The sequence below is a fragment of the Podarcis melisellensis genome (genome assembly GCF_964234715.1).
Source record: "Podarcis melisellensis genome assembly, chromosome: 10".
Taxonomy (NCBI): Eukaryota; Metazoa; Chordata; class Lepidosauria; order Squamata; family Lacertidae; genus Podarcis; species Podarcis melisellensis.
The window spans coordinates 29,331,412-29,348,707 of NC_138542.1; positions in this window are offsets into that span (position 1 = coordinate 29,331,412).

Below are 17,296 nucleotides of genomic sequence, written 5' to 3' on the forward strand. Positions count from 1 at the left end.
TACTACAAAAGTCTGATTATATTCAGCCGAGCAGATGTACATGTTGTGCTGCTAACACACTTCAAGCCTGACCTGCGATAAACTTTGTCATTTAGCTAGGAGAGCTGGATCTTAGAAGAACAGACATCACTGAGAGTGCAGAAATCCTGAGACAGAAATCTATGGATGCTGTGGTTTCTAAATGAACATATATTAAGCAGTTGCATTGCTAAAAAGAAACCTAACCTTTGGATTGTGCAAAAATAATGGCAGATTGTATAATTATCTTACTTGATCAATAAATTTTGCTGAGTAAACCTGGCACATAGCAAAACTACACATTCTGCAATATTCATAGAATTGTAGAGTTGGAAGGGACCCCAAAGGTGATGTAATCCAACTCCCTAAAGGAATCACAGTTCAATGATATTCAGGGGGGCGGGCAATAAATCTACTTGAATCGTGGATATAGCTCAGTTTGCAGCTTTAGAAGTCATCAAAATGAAGTTTTTAAAAACATAAAAATGAATCAGGCAGAATAGCTGCTATCCATGTAGTGGAAGGTGCATGTGTATGAGAATGCATTGTGCTTCAAAAGAAAAGCGTACTAGAAAAATATTGTAATACAGGGAGCTGTGTCATAATCAGTCTGACCATTGGTCCATCCAGTTCAGCATTGTCTGCACTGATTGGCAGAGGCACTCCAGGTCTTCAGGCACAGGTTTCATACAGATGCTTGCCCACTAAGTGATGGCTGCTCCCCAAAATGTGAGGGCCAACCAAATGAACAGAGATGTGGCAGGGAAATATGGGAGAAAGGCATGTGCACCATTCTGCCTAAGACTTGTGGCCCATGTGCCAATGACTCTAAATGGCTATGTTCCAATGGGATGTGCCCAGTCCCTGCCCAGGTGTGTGTGCATGTGGTTTTCCTCTTGGGTACCTATTCCCGGTCTTGGGATCTCTCGCCATTCAGCCACAGCTCTAACCAGGACCAATTCTGTGCTGGGTCACAATGCTAATATGTCTAGGTGTGATGTTTGGGGTTGTGAGGAAGGCATGTCTTGAGCATGGCCTCTGAAGGATTGCAGGGGCACAGCCATCAAGGCTACCAGTGACCACTACTTTCACTGTTGGAGGTATTAAGCCTCCAAACATCAGTTGCTGAGAATCAAAAGTGGGTATTGCACTGTTGCACTTAGGTCCTGCTTTTGGGTATCTGATTGCCCACCTTGAGAACATGATGTTGAACTAGATGTTCCAGTTACAGATAGGTAGCCGTGTTGGTCTGCCATAGTCAAAACAAAAAAAATTCCTTCCAGTAGCACCTTAAAGACCAACTAAGTTAGTTCTTGGTATGAGCTTTCGTGTGCATGCACACTTCTTCAGATACGTATCTGAAGAAGTGTGCATGCACACGAAAGCTCATACCAAGAACTGACTTAGTTGGTCTTATGGTGCTACTGGAAGGAATTTTTTTTGTTTGAACTAGATGGACCTTTAGCCTGATCCTGTGGGGTTTGTCTCACAATTTTCAGATTATGCTTGTATAGTGTTGGCTTTGCTGTTCCATTGCAGACACAGGCAAAGCAGGATCAGACCTATGTCAGCTATGCAGGCATTGCCCCCAAAGGCAGTCACTATATAATTTCGTAAACAAACAAATGTGCCATTTTAACTGTATTGTACCACAAATAACAACTCCCAACTATTGTGTACTCCAGCGGCTATGAAAGTCCAGAAGTCATTCCCAGCAACATAGCTGATGCCAGCGAAGTGAACTGTACTTCCACAATGTTCTTTTAATACCCCCAAACTCCTTTCATGCTGCAATAGCCAGATGAGTATTATGAAAGCTGATTACACTTTTTCTCTGACTTCATAAGATATCATTAAGCCATTAAGGTAACAATTACATCTGCTGTAGACCATAGATTAAGCCGTTGAAGGACTTGACCCTAAAGTGCGATCTATTTTTGATTCCTATTTAATGATTACAGTCAAACTTTATTGCTTAATTGCAACACACATCAATGAATTTTGCATTTTGATTAGGTGATAACTTTATGTAATGCTCTGGATCATTTGAGGCTACGCCCATGAAACAGCTACAACATGCAGATGAGCAGCAAGAAGGGCAGACTCTGGGTTTCAGCCCAATTAAAGCAAATTTGCTCTGTCCATGCAGAGATGTCTATTTGCATTGGAATTCCCATGATGCTTTGTGGTGATCTTTTCGCTGCTAAAATTTATTTCTGAACTCACCATGACATATATCTGTCATTTACTGTGCAGCAGTGGCTGAAGGAACAGCTGTAGCATCCTGATAAGGTCTCATAAGGGGGCAGAGTTATTACTGTCCTCTTTTCATATTTCTTAGGCTTTTGATGTTTTTAATTTTATTTTATGTTTAAGCCTGTAAGGGGGGAAAAAACATTTACTCACCATACTCCAGCAGGTCTCACCGAGGGTCTGTCTCAGCAACCTGAGTCTTCTTGATTTCCTTCTGTGCTGTAAGGTTGTTTTTCCCCCCTTCACAACAGACAGTTCTATTCATACAGGTATGTTGTCCAGACATAGTTCACTTGACATCCTGGAGTCCAAGGATGCAGCTGCCTGATAGATAAAACATTTCCACAAGAAATATGTGCCTCAAAACAGAAATGCTTTGTGCGGCCTTGGATCCGAACGCAAGACAGATACTAGTGACTAAACATGAAACAAGAACTATCAGGGGAGAAATGAAATGAGAAATCGGTGCATTAAAATATCAGTAAGAGACATACAGCACAATCTGTATTCACTGCCACCTCAGAAGTAAGTCCTACTGAGTTCAATGGGATTAACTCCCAAGTAAAAGTTCATGGGATTTCATCCATACAGATGAGTAGAAGGTACAGTGGTACTTTGGTACTCAAACAGCTTGGGTCCTGAACAAATCGGCTCCCGGACGCCGCAAACCCGGAAGTAAGTGTTCCAGTTTGCAAATGTTTTTCGGAAACTGGATGTCTGATGTGGCTTCTGTGGCTTCCAACTGAGTGCAGGAAGCTCCTGCAGCCAATCGGAAGCTGCGCCTTGGTTTTTGAACCATTTTGGGAGTTGAATGGACTCCCAGAATGGATTAAGTTTGAGAACCAAGGTACCACTGTATATAGTTCAATAATTAAGAAATGGTGAGTACCATTCCCCATACAGAACCAGGCTGAATATCCATTCCTGCCTCGACTTGCCTTGCCAGAAGCAGCTGTTGCAGCTACAACATGGCCAGGCGGGAAGTAAGAATGGACTCCCCCTCCTCTCCTTGGCATTGGTGTGGCAGAAGAAGGCACTTTTGCCTCTTCTTGCTGGACTAATTGCCGAAGATGACCCTTGGTCGGTTGTGAGCGTGTGAAGGTGTGGGCCTTGGGAGTGGACCTGAAGGGAAGGGTCATCTTGTCCAGCAGTCAGTCCTGGTTTTCCTACACTCCCTCCCTCCATTTCAGAGATTATGGGCTGAAGTTAGGAGACATGCCCCTACTGGACATACATGGAATACATTGGTCACCATATTTGGGGCAAGAGAGGAATTCTCCTAGCAGACCAATTGAGCCTGTCTGCGAGTTTTGCCTTCCTGACACAAGACACAACTTCTTGGCCCAAAAAAAGGGCATTAAATTGGATCCTTACTTGTCACAGGGTATCCTTTTAAGGAAGCCTGGGTGGGGTGCTTCATGTTCAGATACCCAGCTTGGGAGTGGGCTAGCCAGAAATTTTGCAAAAACAGACTGCAATGTTAGATCTTAGACATAACTGTGAACTAATATTTCGTTCTTCAAAATTAAGCTTGACGATCGTCCATGCTGTATGCAATCCCATAGCTATATTGAAGCACAAACTAGAGATTTGTCTGTATTGCAACTGGCACCAATTCATTGCTTATGCCAAAGTAGAAGGTAGTGATGGCTTCACTGACATAATTGGAATTGACTTCCCCCATCGGAGTTGATGGGAATTCTCTTTGTTTTATATTTTACATATTTGAATATCTCATGGAAAGATGCACAAATGTGTATTTTGTACTGAAACAGAATCTCATATATTCATGCAGATTTTTGGCAATTGTGCAAAACACCACACCTCATTAATCAGCAGGAAACTGAAGACCACCCAGTATACAACCCCTTTATCTCTCAAGAAGAATGGTTGAAGGCAGCCGGGAGCATGCAAAGAATGAAAGCAGGACAATTTTATTTATTTTATTTACACAGCTATAGAATAATAACATTTCTCTCAGAAAACAGAAAAAAACAAAGCTTTACACAAGAAAAAAGGGGGGGAGGTTAGTAAGTTAGTTAGTTTTTTAACAGTTTAAAGTATAATTTAAAATTGAGTTGAAAACTCGAAGGCCCAGACTATAACACATAGTTATTTAAAAGGCCTAGGTGAATCAGAAGGTCTGTGGTGCCAAAGAAAAACATAAGGATGGTGTCAGATAAACCTCTCTTGGGAGGCTATTTTATAACTGGGGTTCCACTACTGAAATGACCCTCTCCTTAATGATCACCAATCTCACTTCTTTTTCTAATTACAGGAGAAGGTGTTCTTTTAGTTAACCTGTTCCCAAATCATTTCAGGCTTTAATGGTGAGACTGTCCACATTGCAGACTGTGAATGGTAAAACACAGCAGAGCAGAATAAAAACATAAAGTCTAGGACAACCAATGAGGTTCTTCTGAAGGCCTGGGATAACAAATGAGATTTGACTGGACAGTGGAATGCCATCGCAGTAGTTTCCGCCTACACCTGCAGGTGGAGAAAGTCCATAAGTGGGATGCCACAACATAGAAGGCCCTGCCCTGCCTTACTACACAGCGAGCTACACACTCTGGTGGTTTAAGAAGCCCCCTGCCATGACAGGGCCTGGACTAGTCAATATGTGAGGAGGCACTCTGTCTCAACTTCTACTTGCTCACAGCCCTCTGCGAGTCAAATGGCAAACTAATGGTGCAGAGTTCCACATGGTACCTCTGTGAAAAAAGGATGCGCCCACCAATGGTGGACTTCAGGCTTTCCAATTTCAGCGGCACCCTGTGACATGTCAAAATTTGGCGCCCCCCCCCCCCGTCTCTCACCTTCTATTCCACATCATTGCTGCGGCATCCCCTGCGGCCCCTCTCGACTCAGCACACCCAACGCGAGATAACTGGTCATGTCCCCCTAAATGTTCCTCCGTCTCCACTGTATCATCTGCCCTTCATGAGTGAGAAGGGCATAGAACCATGGAATCACAGAATTGTAGAGTTGGAAGGGACCATGATGGTTGCTTAACATGGGACTCAAACCCACATCCCTGAGATTAAAACTCTCATGCTCTACCCACTGGCAGAGGAAGGGGGTGCGGTGGGTGTGGTCCAGCCCAGGTGTCATCCCTTAGGGGGGGTTACATCTCCGCCCTGCCCCCCAGGGATGATGGCCACTCACAGTGGGCGGCGCTCCCTTGGGACGCTCACCCTACCCCTGCACGTGGCTAGCCCCACCCCCAGGTGCACAGCATGTGTGCTGCTCTGGGTGCCAGAGCAGCTAGCTCTGCCTCTGGCTCTACCAACTGAGCCCCCTGCTATTGCATGTGAGACCCAAGAACTCACCTGACAGGGTTAAAATGGGGAAAGGAGCAAGAAGTCCTGGATTCCCCTGGGATCACGCCAGACGATTTTAGCCAATAGCCAGTGGGCGGCATGATCCCAGGGGCTTTAAAAACGGCAGTGTGATGCAAGGAGGGGCACTTGCTTCGCACTGTTGAACAACCCTCCCCCGCTCCCTAGTTTAGGTAGAGTCACTTGGCCTTGCTTTGGTTTGGGTCACCTGTTTTGGAACAGGGGCTCGGTAGGAATTTTTCCATTCGGCAGATTGGCTTTAGCCATTTGGTTTTTGCCTACCCCTCAGCAAATTGTCACAACTTGTAAGGTGGCGGTTAGGCATTGGCTCAGTTGGATTGTGGGGAGGGGAGGTGCGGCCATCACCTGCCCCTCCAGGAACTGGGTATTCTGTTAAAGGAATCTGGGAGTCCTGGATCTCACCTGAAGTCTGCTTGAGGGGCTAGGGCCATGCCAGGACCACAGGAACCCCGGGGTGAGCTTAGGTTGGTCCTCATCGACCTAGCTCCCTCATTTGGTTTACCCCATTGGACGATCACCCTGAGAGGTGGAGTCAGTTATAGTGGGGAGTCAATGCCTAAGCCAATACCGCTCACGTGATTGTATTTCAATAAAGTTGTGGCCAAAATTTGCCCCAAAACTTAAACTAATATAAGTGTCCGTGTGTATTTGTTTTGGGGGTGGGTCTTGGGCCCTCAAGACGCAATTGCCTGAGAAAGAACAGCACCCCAAATGGACTAGTGTAATACATTGTGATCTGCGGTTTTGTAAAAAAAAGGAAAAATCTTCCTCCTTCCCCCATCTTCAGTAATATCAGTGGTGTGTAATGAAAAGATTCCCTCTGTGCTTGAAATATTACACAGCTCCTATTGAACATGACACCTTGGGTGCATGTGGAAGGCTATAATTAGAGAATCTACAAATAATAGGTCACTAATAGCAGTCATCGCTACTGTCAGCAATTTTTCTTCCTTTTTTTTCCCTTCTTTTTTTCACTTCTCACATGAAGCCAGGCTTGCTAATTAGATTAAGCATGTCTCCAACTCTAATCTCTGCAAGCGGTGGTTAAAGGAGACACTGTCATGTGACACCTGGTTTGTGTGTTAAGAAATGATTAGCAGAGCTAATAAATGTAATTTAAAAATATAACTCATGCACATAATTAACTATGCCTTATTTCCTTGATTAAAAATCTACTTATCGGTGATAATGGCTAACACACCAGGTTATCTGAGCCCGGGGAAGATTTTCTTCATTTGGTTAAAGGTGCCAGTGGGATATTTTTTCAGCAAGAGATTTTTTTCCCAGCACTGTGATGGAAAAGGAAAACTCCCATACACTTGGTTTTATTTTATTTTATTTTATTTATTTAAGAACTGACATTGCTGCAAATTACCTATTGATGCTATGTAAACACCATCCTACGGGACCGCCTCTCTTGTATGTCCCACGGAGGACCTTACGGTCTTCAAATAAAAACATCTTGAAGATCCCAGGCCACAAGGAGGTTAGGATGGCCTCAACCAGAGCCAGGGCTTTTTTGGCCGTGGCCCCAATCTGATGGAACGCTCTGTCACAAGAGACTAGGGCCCTGCGGGACTTGACATCTTTCCACAGAGACTGCAAGACAGAGCTGTCCACGAGGCCTTTGGCCAAGGCACAGCCTGACCCGCTCCTTCTGTAATCCTCATAGAAGTCTAATCCAATGGTTGCCATTAATAGATTTTTGAATGAATTGATTTTAGAATGTATTTCAATTAATTGATTGTGATTTTATGTAAACTGTGTTATTTTTACTGTTGTTAGCTGCTCTGAGCCTGGCTTCAGCTGGGGAGGGATATATAAAAATATATTATTATTATTATTATTATTATTATTATTATTATTATTATTATTATTATTATTACTACTATTTACTGTATAGCATAATTTCCCCCTCAAAGAATACTGTGAACCATAGGCGGTGGCAGAGGGGGAACAGGTGGGCAATCGCCCCTCAAAAAAGGAACCTGCCCCCCATTTCTGAATTGCATTAACTTATACAGTTTTCTTTTTTCACACACCTAGAGATATACTTTGCCCCATCTAAGACCCACCCCTGCAACCACCCCTTCAATTTTTTTTCTGATGCCACCACTGCTGGTAGTTGTAGTTTGTTAAGGGTGCTGGGAATTGCAGCTATGTGAGACACAAACTACAATTCCCAAGATTCATGAGTGTGTGTGTTTTAAATTCGAAGGACCATAAAGGATTTTGGGGGAGGGTGTGGTGGTGGGTGGACTGAAGTCCTCATTAATCTATATACTTTGATTTTATATTGAAAGATGGATTTAAAACCTACTTGAAAGCATTGAGGCAAGATTTCAAGAATGGAGATATCCATAAACTCTGAGAGTGCAGTTTCCAAGAACACAAACGATATCAGCCATGCATAACTAAGGGGCTGCTGTTCCCTGATGCAAACCAAGAGGTTGTTCCAGAGATGCCTTTTTCAAAGATGCGATTGATAGGCAGGGAGTTTTCACAAGCATGAAGCTCTCTCAACACCCACCCCCTGCCCCCAGATCCTGTGTAAGTCCTGGGAACATTGGAAATTCATACAGCTTTTGCTGCTTGAGGTTATTTGATACAGAAGACATCCTAGGGCTGTCGGTTAGTACTTTAATACTTTTTTTAAAAAAAATGGGGGGTCATTTCTATTCCTTATATATTGCATTCAGGGAGGGGGAAGACCTATCCACTTTCACCATGCCAGGCAGAACTTTATAAACTTTTTCTCATGTCCAATGTGGTGTAGTGGTTAAGAGCAGTAGACTCGTAATCTGGTGAACTGGGTTCACGTCTCTGCTCCTCCACATGCAGCTGCTGGGTGACCTTGGCTAGTCACACTTCTCTGAAGTCTCTCAGCCCCACTCACCTCACAGAGTGTTTGTTGTGGGGAAGGAAGGGAAAGGAGAATGTTAGCCACTTTGAGACTCCTTAGGGTAGTGATAAAGCGGGATATCAAATCCAAACTCCCCTCCTCCTCCTTCTTCTTCTTCTTCTTACCAGAAAATCCCAAATGCTGCAACCATTCTTCATCAGGGAGTCATTTCATCCCCGTGATCATTTGGGTGGTGCTTTTCTGAACCTTTTCCAATTCCACAATATCCTTTTGTTTCCCCCCTGTTTCACCCCCGATAGCGGCTATCAGAGACTATTTGCCAGGAATGGCCATTAACCGGGAACGGCTATGGCTGTGGAATTTCACACAGTGTATGCCAAGTAATCTAATGCTGTATTCAAAATATGGGGTATTGGGTAGAAATGAAGATGCAAAGAACTGCAGTAGTGGTTATCCTGCTGCCTCTAAATGTATAAATACATTTATAATTTATTTATAAATACACCACATTTTGGTACATTTTTATTAGGCTGTTCCAGAAGCTTGTGGGGGAGTTGTTGAAGAGTTTCAACTAGTTCCTTGCATTGGTACTGAAGTTGATTGACTTCCAGTCCAGCGTATATTTTAAATAATTTTTGCTATAAACTGGGGGGAGGGGGCAAGGGAAACTTGTGTGTGCCTCTAGATTCAGATAGCCAAGCTACTACAAATCTTTAGTCAGTAGTCTCTAATTTGTTATTTACAACACAGTTTGTATGCAGAAGGGGTTTTTTGTGCTTAACAGTCTATTTTTGTATAATGTCTGTTCTTCCTCCCCACCCCCATCTTTTAGAGATGATCGTATCACTTAGATTTAAACCTTCAGGTTTTTTCCTCATTTTTATTATTATAAACGAATACGACACAGTCCAAATAATTTCTCACAGATTTGCTTGCAGATTGCGTGTTTCACCTGTCATGAATCCTATTAGGCTGCAAGAACAAAGGAACCATTGCAAGAGTTTCTGATTTAATTTACATACCGGTACGTAACAAAATACCTCAGCTACTTCATCACTACACAGTGGAGGGATACTAGGTAAGGGATCGGGCTATAGCAACTGGCTCGTGTACACAGAGTGATTTCTTAAGGGTTACAATTATGTAGAGAATTGCAATAGAAAATGCGTGGGTGGACTTCTACCCCATCTGTACTGGAAATAATTCAAAACAGGAAACAAATTAAATGGTATACCCTCCAACATTCCTCACATGAAAATAGGGACATTCTATTCTACATCAGTATTCCAAATATTATCTAGATTCTGACAATCATTAATTTCTTGGGTTCATTACAATTGTTTGAATGGTGATGCCAGCTTGGTATCTTTAAGTAATTTGAAATTATCAAATTATCAAGTAATTTGAAATTATCAAGGGCTGCCAACTTAGTTTAACAGCGGAATTGGGAGAGAGAGAAAACAACAACAGGAAGTACAGTGGTACCTCTGGTTACATACGCTTCAGGTTACATACGCTTCAGGTTACAGATTCCACTAACCCAGAAATAGTACCTCGGGTTAAGAACTTTGCTTCAGGATGAGAACAGAAATCATGTTCCAGGGGCGCAGCAGGAGTGGGAGGCCCCATTAGTTAAAGTGGTGCTTCAGGTTAAGAACAGTTTCAGGTTAAGAACGGACCTCTGGAACGAATTAAGTTCTTAACCTGAGGTACCACTGCAAGGTGTTTGAATATTTTGTTATATTTTAGATATCCTTATTTCAAATGCGCGTCACTGTATCAAGCTAGGGAGATATGGACAAAGTGTGTGTGCTAACTACACTTGTTTAGGGAAGTTTTTAATGTTTGATGTCGTATTGCTTTTTTATTATTATTAATATTCTGTTGGGAGCTACCCAGAGTGGATGGGAAACCAGATGGGTGGGGTATAAATTATTATTTTAGATCTGGATTCAGTGTTTCTCAAACAGACTGCCTCAGACTAAGATGCTTCAGGATTTGCCCAACTTGGCACATTCATCTAGAACTGTTTCATTTCACCTCCCACATTAACTGTTGATAAATTTCTAAGAAGAAAAAAAGAGGAAAACAACTGTAATAGTTTTCCTTTTAACAGTGGGTGAAATTTGCAGGCATGGTAGTGTTCTCTGTCTTGATACTTCCATCATGAATAATACTAATGTTTTAAATTAAGCTGTCTCTTTCTCTCAGGCTTTACACAGCAACCACATTAAATCCTATATTATTTAGATGTTTCATTGATTTTAGCCTTATTCTAATGTCCTATAACATTCATTTACATGGATGCAAAGGAAGGGCGAATAGCTGTACATTTTCTTTTCTCTTTGTTGCAATTTAAAAGTTTTAATTTTAGGAAACAACCCCTAGGCAATATTGCAAGTGGTCCCCTTTCCTCTTTCTCAAAGGTCAAGAACATCACATCTTTTTATAAACAATTGGAACAATTAATTAGCTACGGTTTTAATTAAACGATGATCCCAATGTAGCAGTGATGGAATTACAAAAGGAAGATAAACTTGCACACCAACGTTTAGTTAATTTAATTAGGTATGGCACTATTTTATCACCCCTCCAGATAACAAATCTGCTGGCTATCATGGTTCCTCTTACTTAGCTTTTCTTCATTTGAGGGGCAAGTAAGAGTATTGTTATAAATGTCACACGATAAAACGGTTTACATCATTACATTTTTCGAATTAACACAATTTGAATTTCAAAGCCTTTCACAGCAGCTCAAAAGATACAGAAAATGTCGTTTAGTATTTCAGAGCCAAATTCACTAAAGGGATTTTTTTTGGCCAGTAGAATTAACTTTTGGGTAGTATAAGGGACCCTTAGCAGTTGGCACTGTGGGTTAAACCACAGAGCCTAGGACTTGCTGATCAGAAGATCGGTGGTTTGAATCCCTGTGACGGGGTGAGCTCCCATTCCTCGGTCCCTGCTCCTGCCAACCTAGCAGTTCGAAAGCACGTCAAAGTGCAAGTAAATAAATAGGTACCGCTCTGGCGGGAAGGTAAACGGCGTTTCCGTGCGCTGCTCTGGTTCGCCAGAAGCGGCTTAATCATGCTGGCCACATGAGCCGGAAGCTGTATGCCAGCTCCCTCGGCCAATAAAGCGAGATGAGCACCACAGCCCCAGAGTCGGTCTCGACTGGGCCTAATGGTCAGGGGTCCCTTTACCTTTGCCTTTATGCACCATGTACATAAATATTAAGCAGAATCCTGATCCTTGGCCTATTGCCACAACTGGTCTGATACCATAAACATTTAGCAGAGTTCAGTAGGTTGCCACTCAAAGCAAGGTCTGATCTGCGCTGACCTCTGGAAGAATGTTTGAATTTGGACACTGGATGTAGATGGGATGTACTGAGAAAGATGTGGAGACAGACAGATGAGAGAATGGGGGTGCGAAACCGAAAACTGAAGTGGTAGAGCACACTCATTTGGCAATACTTTTGGAATTTGATCTTTAGGAATTGAGCTAATCTGTGCCTCCTAGATTGATGTGTGGACTGGAACTTAGTTTGCAATTCCTAAACGTTCTGATGCCATTCTGGTCTCAAAAAATGTATCAAAGTCTATTTTAAGACGTTAATTTTGAGAGAAAATGCCCTATACATATCCGCCTGCAGTTCAGTAGGGCTTATTCCTAGGTAAAAGGATAAAGGATTGCCTTCTTTAAAAATGTATTTAGTTGCATATTTTTCCGTGGATTTATATGTGGATTTTTTTTTCTAAAAGAAAAAAGAAAAATCACAGATTAATGGGAAAACAGGACAGAATAACTCATGTACGAACATATGTAAAAGTGACACAGACTGATTCATGCATCCCTCCCGTCACCCAGGCTTACATTTTTTGTTTGTAATTGGATCACTCTGTAGAAGAATAAAGTGAATAGTATGAGAGCTCAGAGGTGATTTTGTACCTATAAAAGAGATTATAACTGTTCAAAATTGATACTAGCCTAAAACTCCTACTTGCATTTCTGTTCCTTTTTTTCTGATGCTATCCATGGTTCAGGTTTCACGTTCAGGTTTCACAGGGATGAGGGTGGGATGCGGGGAAAGACCAACCGAATCATCCATCGGTTGTCAAATGTTGCAGTCAACCCACTAAGCAACACCTTGGAACTGATCACTTTGGAAGACTACCTTGTGCTCTCTGCATTTGCAACGTGATGTTCATAGCAACAGGGTCTTCAACAGGATTTTCTGTGACTGGTTCACAGTTTCTTAACTAGGAGTGTGCAGAAGGCAGGGCAGGAATTAGGGAGTAGACAGAGAAAATTAGTGGCAGTTTAGTGAGGCATCACCAACCTTTGGCAACACAAGGAATTGCTGTGGACCCATCCCATGCCACATTGCAATTGCATACACCACATTGCAACCCCACACATGGAGAAAACACACCTTGTTCCTCACTGTGCTACCAGAAAAACTAGTGATCTTCATTTTAAAAAAGGATTCAACATTTCTCATTATGCATAGTAATAACTTTAAAAAATGAAGGTCACCAAAGATGATTTTTATGTTCCAAACAATACCTATACAGTGGTGCCTCGCAAGACGAAATTAATTCGTTCCGCAAGTTTTTTCTTCTTGCGAGTTTTTCGTCTTGCGAAGCACGGTTTCCCATAGGAATGCATTAAAAATCAATTAATGCGTTCCTATGGAGACCGCTTGCCAGGCTGGCGGTGCGGAGAAGGGCTTTTCTCCCCACCGCAAGCCTTCAGCACAGGTACGGGAACAGAGGGGAAGGCACACAGCGCTTCTCCTCTGTTCCCAGGGCTTGTGGTGGGAGGAGGGTTTTTCCTCCCCACCGCCAACATTCAGAACAGCATTCTGAATGTTGGCGGTGGAAAGGAAAACCCTCCTCCCACCGCAAGTCTTCAGGACAGCCTTCCGAAGGCTGGCGCGGGGAGAAGGTCTCTCCGCCCCACCGCCAGCCTTCGGAGGAGCCTTCCGAAGCCTGGCAGGGGGAGAAGGGCTCTCCACCCCACCGCCAGCCTTCGGAGGAGCCTTCCGAAGCCTGGTGGGGGGAGAAGGGCTCTCCGCCCCACCGCCAGCCTTCGGAGGAGCCTTCCGAAGCCTGGCGGGGGGAGAAGGGCTCTCCGCCCCACCGCCAGCCTTCGGAGGAGCCTTCCGAAGCCTGGCGGGGGGAGAAGGGCTCTCCGCCCCACCGCCAGCCTTCGGAGGAGCCTTCCGAAGCCTGGCGGGGGGAGAAGGGCTCTCCGCCCCACCGCCAGCCTTCGGAGGAGCCTTCCGAAGCCTGGCGGGGGGAGAAGGGCTCTCCGCCCCACCGCCAGCCTTCGGAGGAGCCTTCCGAAGCCTGGCGGGGGGAGAAGGGCTCTCCGCCCCACCGCCAGCCTTCGGAGGAGCCTTCCGAAGCCTGGCGGGGGGAGAAGGGCTCTCCGCCCCACCGCCAGCCTTCGGAGGAGCCTTCCGAAGCCTGGCGGGGGGAGAAGGGCTCTCCGCCCCACCGCCAGCCTTCGGAGCAGCTTTTCGAAGGCTGGCGGAGGGGAGGACGCGCTGCGCTTCCCCGCTGTCCCGGAGATTTCCCTATGGGCTTTCGTCTTGCGAAGGAAGCCCATAGGGAAATTCGTTTTGTGAAGCGCCTCCAAAACGGAAAACCCGTTTGTCTAGTGGGTTTTCCGTCTTGCAAGGCGTTCGTCTTGCGGGGCACCACTGTAATTAGAGGTGTAAAGTGTTTTAAGGAATGGCATTAAGACCTTGCCAAGTTTATTTGGCAAGGGAAAAAAACACACATAAAATTTAAGCTACTAACAGAGTTGAAGGAAAAAGGAGGCTTTGCGGTCCCTGACCTTAAACTGTACTTTGAGGCAGTATGATTTATGATTTTAAAATCATATTGTGAGAAGGGCATTATATGAAGTATGGGAGAGGAGTAAAAAATCAGTAGTAACCAAAACACCATGGTGGCTGTCACCAATGGAATCTATGTCGGTTCACAGGATAAATATGAACAGCGATTGGCTAACATATAAGGATTTAGTAGAGGAAACAAGTAGTGATCCAAAAATAAAGGACCTAAGCGAATTGAAACAGAAGGGAATAACCTGGCTGGAGTATTATCAACTAAAAGCCGCCCTTGAAAAGGATAAAATAACCAAAGGATTTGACCAAAGGACCAAGGAGGAAGATATCAAAGAAATTACAGTAAAATGGGAGAGGGATCTGGGACATACGATCAAACCCAATATTTGGAATGAATTATGGACTAAAAATACAAAATTCGCAGCTTGTTTCCTTATAAGGGAAAATCTTATGAAAATGTACTATAGGTGGTACCTGACCCCTGTAAAACTTGCAAAAATAAATAAATCAAACAATAACAAGTGCTGGCGATGTAAGGATCAGATAGGAACATACTACCATATGTGGTCGTCCTGTCTAGAGATACAAAGATTTTGGAACATGATTTATGAAGAGATAAAGAGATTGATAAAAACTACATTTAGCAAGAAACCGGAAGAATTTTTACTAGGAATGGTTTCAGATAATATTCCCAAAAACAAAATTAGGCTATTTATGTATGCAACGTCAGCAGCAAGAGTTATGGTGGCAAAACACTGGAAAGATAAAAATACACCCACTAAAGAGGAATGGGTAGTCAACTTGTGCGAGTACTTGGAGCTCGCAAAGCTGACAGATGCAATAAGAGATAAACCTAAAAAAATGGTGAAAGAAGAATGGGAATGTTTAAATAATTATTTAGGGGACAAGGGCTCAACAAGAAACATCTGGCTATGTTTAGAATACTGCATAGAGAAATGTTCCCTGATACCAAGATGAGGGATTCCTTTGGAATGCAGATAGAGATAATTGATAAGAATAATGATCTGTTGTGAGCTTGACGGAAGTGTACAATAGATGAGCTTTCTTGCTTTGGCCCATCTTCCTTTTTCTTTTTCTTTTTCTTTTTCTATTTTTCTTTTTTCTTTTCTTTTATCTTTCCCATAGTTGCTTATGTTCTGTGTCATGTACTTTGATATTTTTTGTAGTTTTTTGTAGTAGTTTTTTCATTACTATTAAGGAATTTTCCTTTGTAATTTTGGTTGTCTATATTTATATGTACCTGTTTAAAGCAAAATAAAAGTGTTTTTTTTAAAAAAAAAATGAAGGTCACTAGCAATTTACACATTCTTTACCAATACATTGTTGAAGAGTTTCTTTCAGATATGAGAAGGAAATTTCAATTTTTTTACAGTAATATTATTAAAATCTGTGTAATAGAACAATGTTAATTTACTATTGATTTTTCCTCTCTTTTTTTACAGATCACAGTACAAAGACTTAGAAATAAATACTTTTTAAACCGTAAAGGAAAGTTGCATTAAAATAATCTATACTCTTTCAACAGCATTTCTGTGTGAGAGGTGTGTGTGTTTGTGTGTACATGTATATCTTGCACAGAAATGCCCATTTAGTAGACGAGGGACTAGAAACAAGAAAAGGATTTTATAAATATGACTTAACTGATATATTGAAACATCTGGAGATCTGTCTGCTCCTCTTTTTAAAAGAATTCGATAAAAATTAAACTGGGCATATCTAGTTAAGAAAATCTATGCAAACTCACTGTCCCAGTTACAATCTGATTTTTCCAATCTGCATACTCACTATTTGTGAATAATTATCTGCTTCTGAAAGGAAGTAGGGATCTCTCTCTCTCTCTCTCATACACACACACACACACACATTGCACACCTGTATTGAGCTGCATCTCACATTACAGAGTACCATGTGAGAGACCTGGACTGCCATGGACATCAGAATTCCAAATGAACCACAGGTTGACTTACCATTTTATGTACTGATGCTAAAATTAATAACATCTCATTTGGCACCAGAGATGATGGGAAGAGCAGGTAAGGAGACAGACAAGGTGATTTTTATTCCATTTGCTGAGAGAACATAAAATCATTGGAGAAAGTAATCAGAAAAATGTGAACGCAGCATAAATACTTCATTTGCATCTTAACTTCTTTGTTAGTTTAAGAAATCTTCCAGTCTCCCCACAGTGTTTTCTGCTGCTATGAGGCAGATTTGGATAGGGTCCAGATCTATCCACTAGATTTGGAAGGCGGAAATTGGGGAGGGGAGTTGGTCCCATTTCAGAGTCTGTGCTAAGGATGCAAACTTTGAAAGGCCTTTAAGTCTCAGTGCACTCTTGATGACAGTATTATGTTGGGAGTGAGAGTTCACAATATGAACTCTCTCAAAACCTCTTTCAAAGGAGGCCTTAATTTTGTTTACCCCCAGTTTCCTGGCTTGGATTAAAATGCAAGCTGGAGGGAAAAAATGTGAGATTTCCATATTGACACATGTTTTGCACGTTCAGGAAAAAAATGTCTCCTTGCCAAGCAAAGTCTTTGTCAGCCAGAAATCTTGCAGCCAAGTCTTGGAGACTTCCTGGTTTTTAGCAGCTTGATATTGATGGCTTTTGCCCTGTAATATCTTACTTTCCCCCTCTTCAACGTGAGTTTAAAAGAGTTCACCATTGTGCAGAAAAGCATCCCCCTTACCCTTTAGACCTTCCAATACCAAGAATAAGAAGCATGACATCTATCATTTAGGTGAAATCAGGCCGCAGCTTATTGACTACAGATGCATACCCTCCAACATTTCTCCGATGAAAATAGGGACGTCCCGTTCCATAACAATAATTTTACTATTTATACCCCATACATCTTACTGGGTTGCCCCAGCCACTCTGGGCAGCTTCCAACATATATAAAAACATAATAAAACACTAAA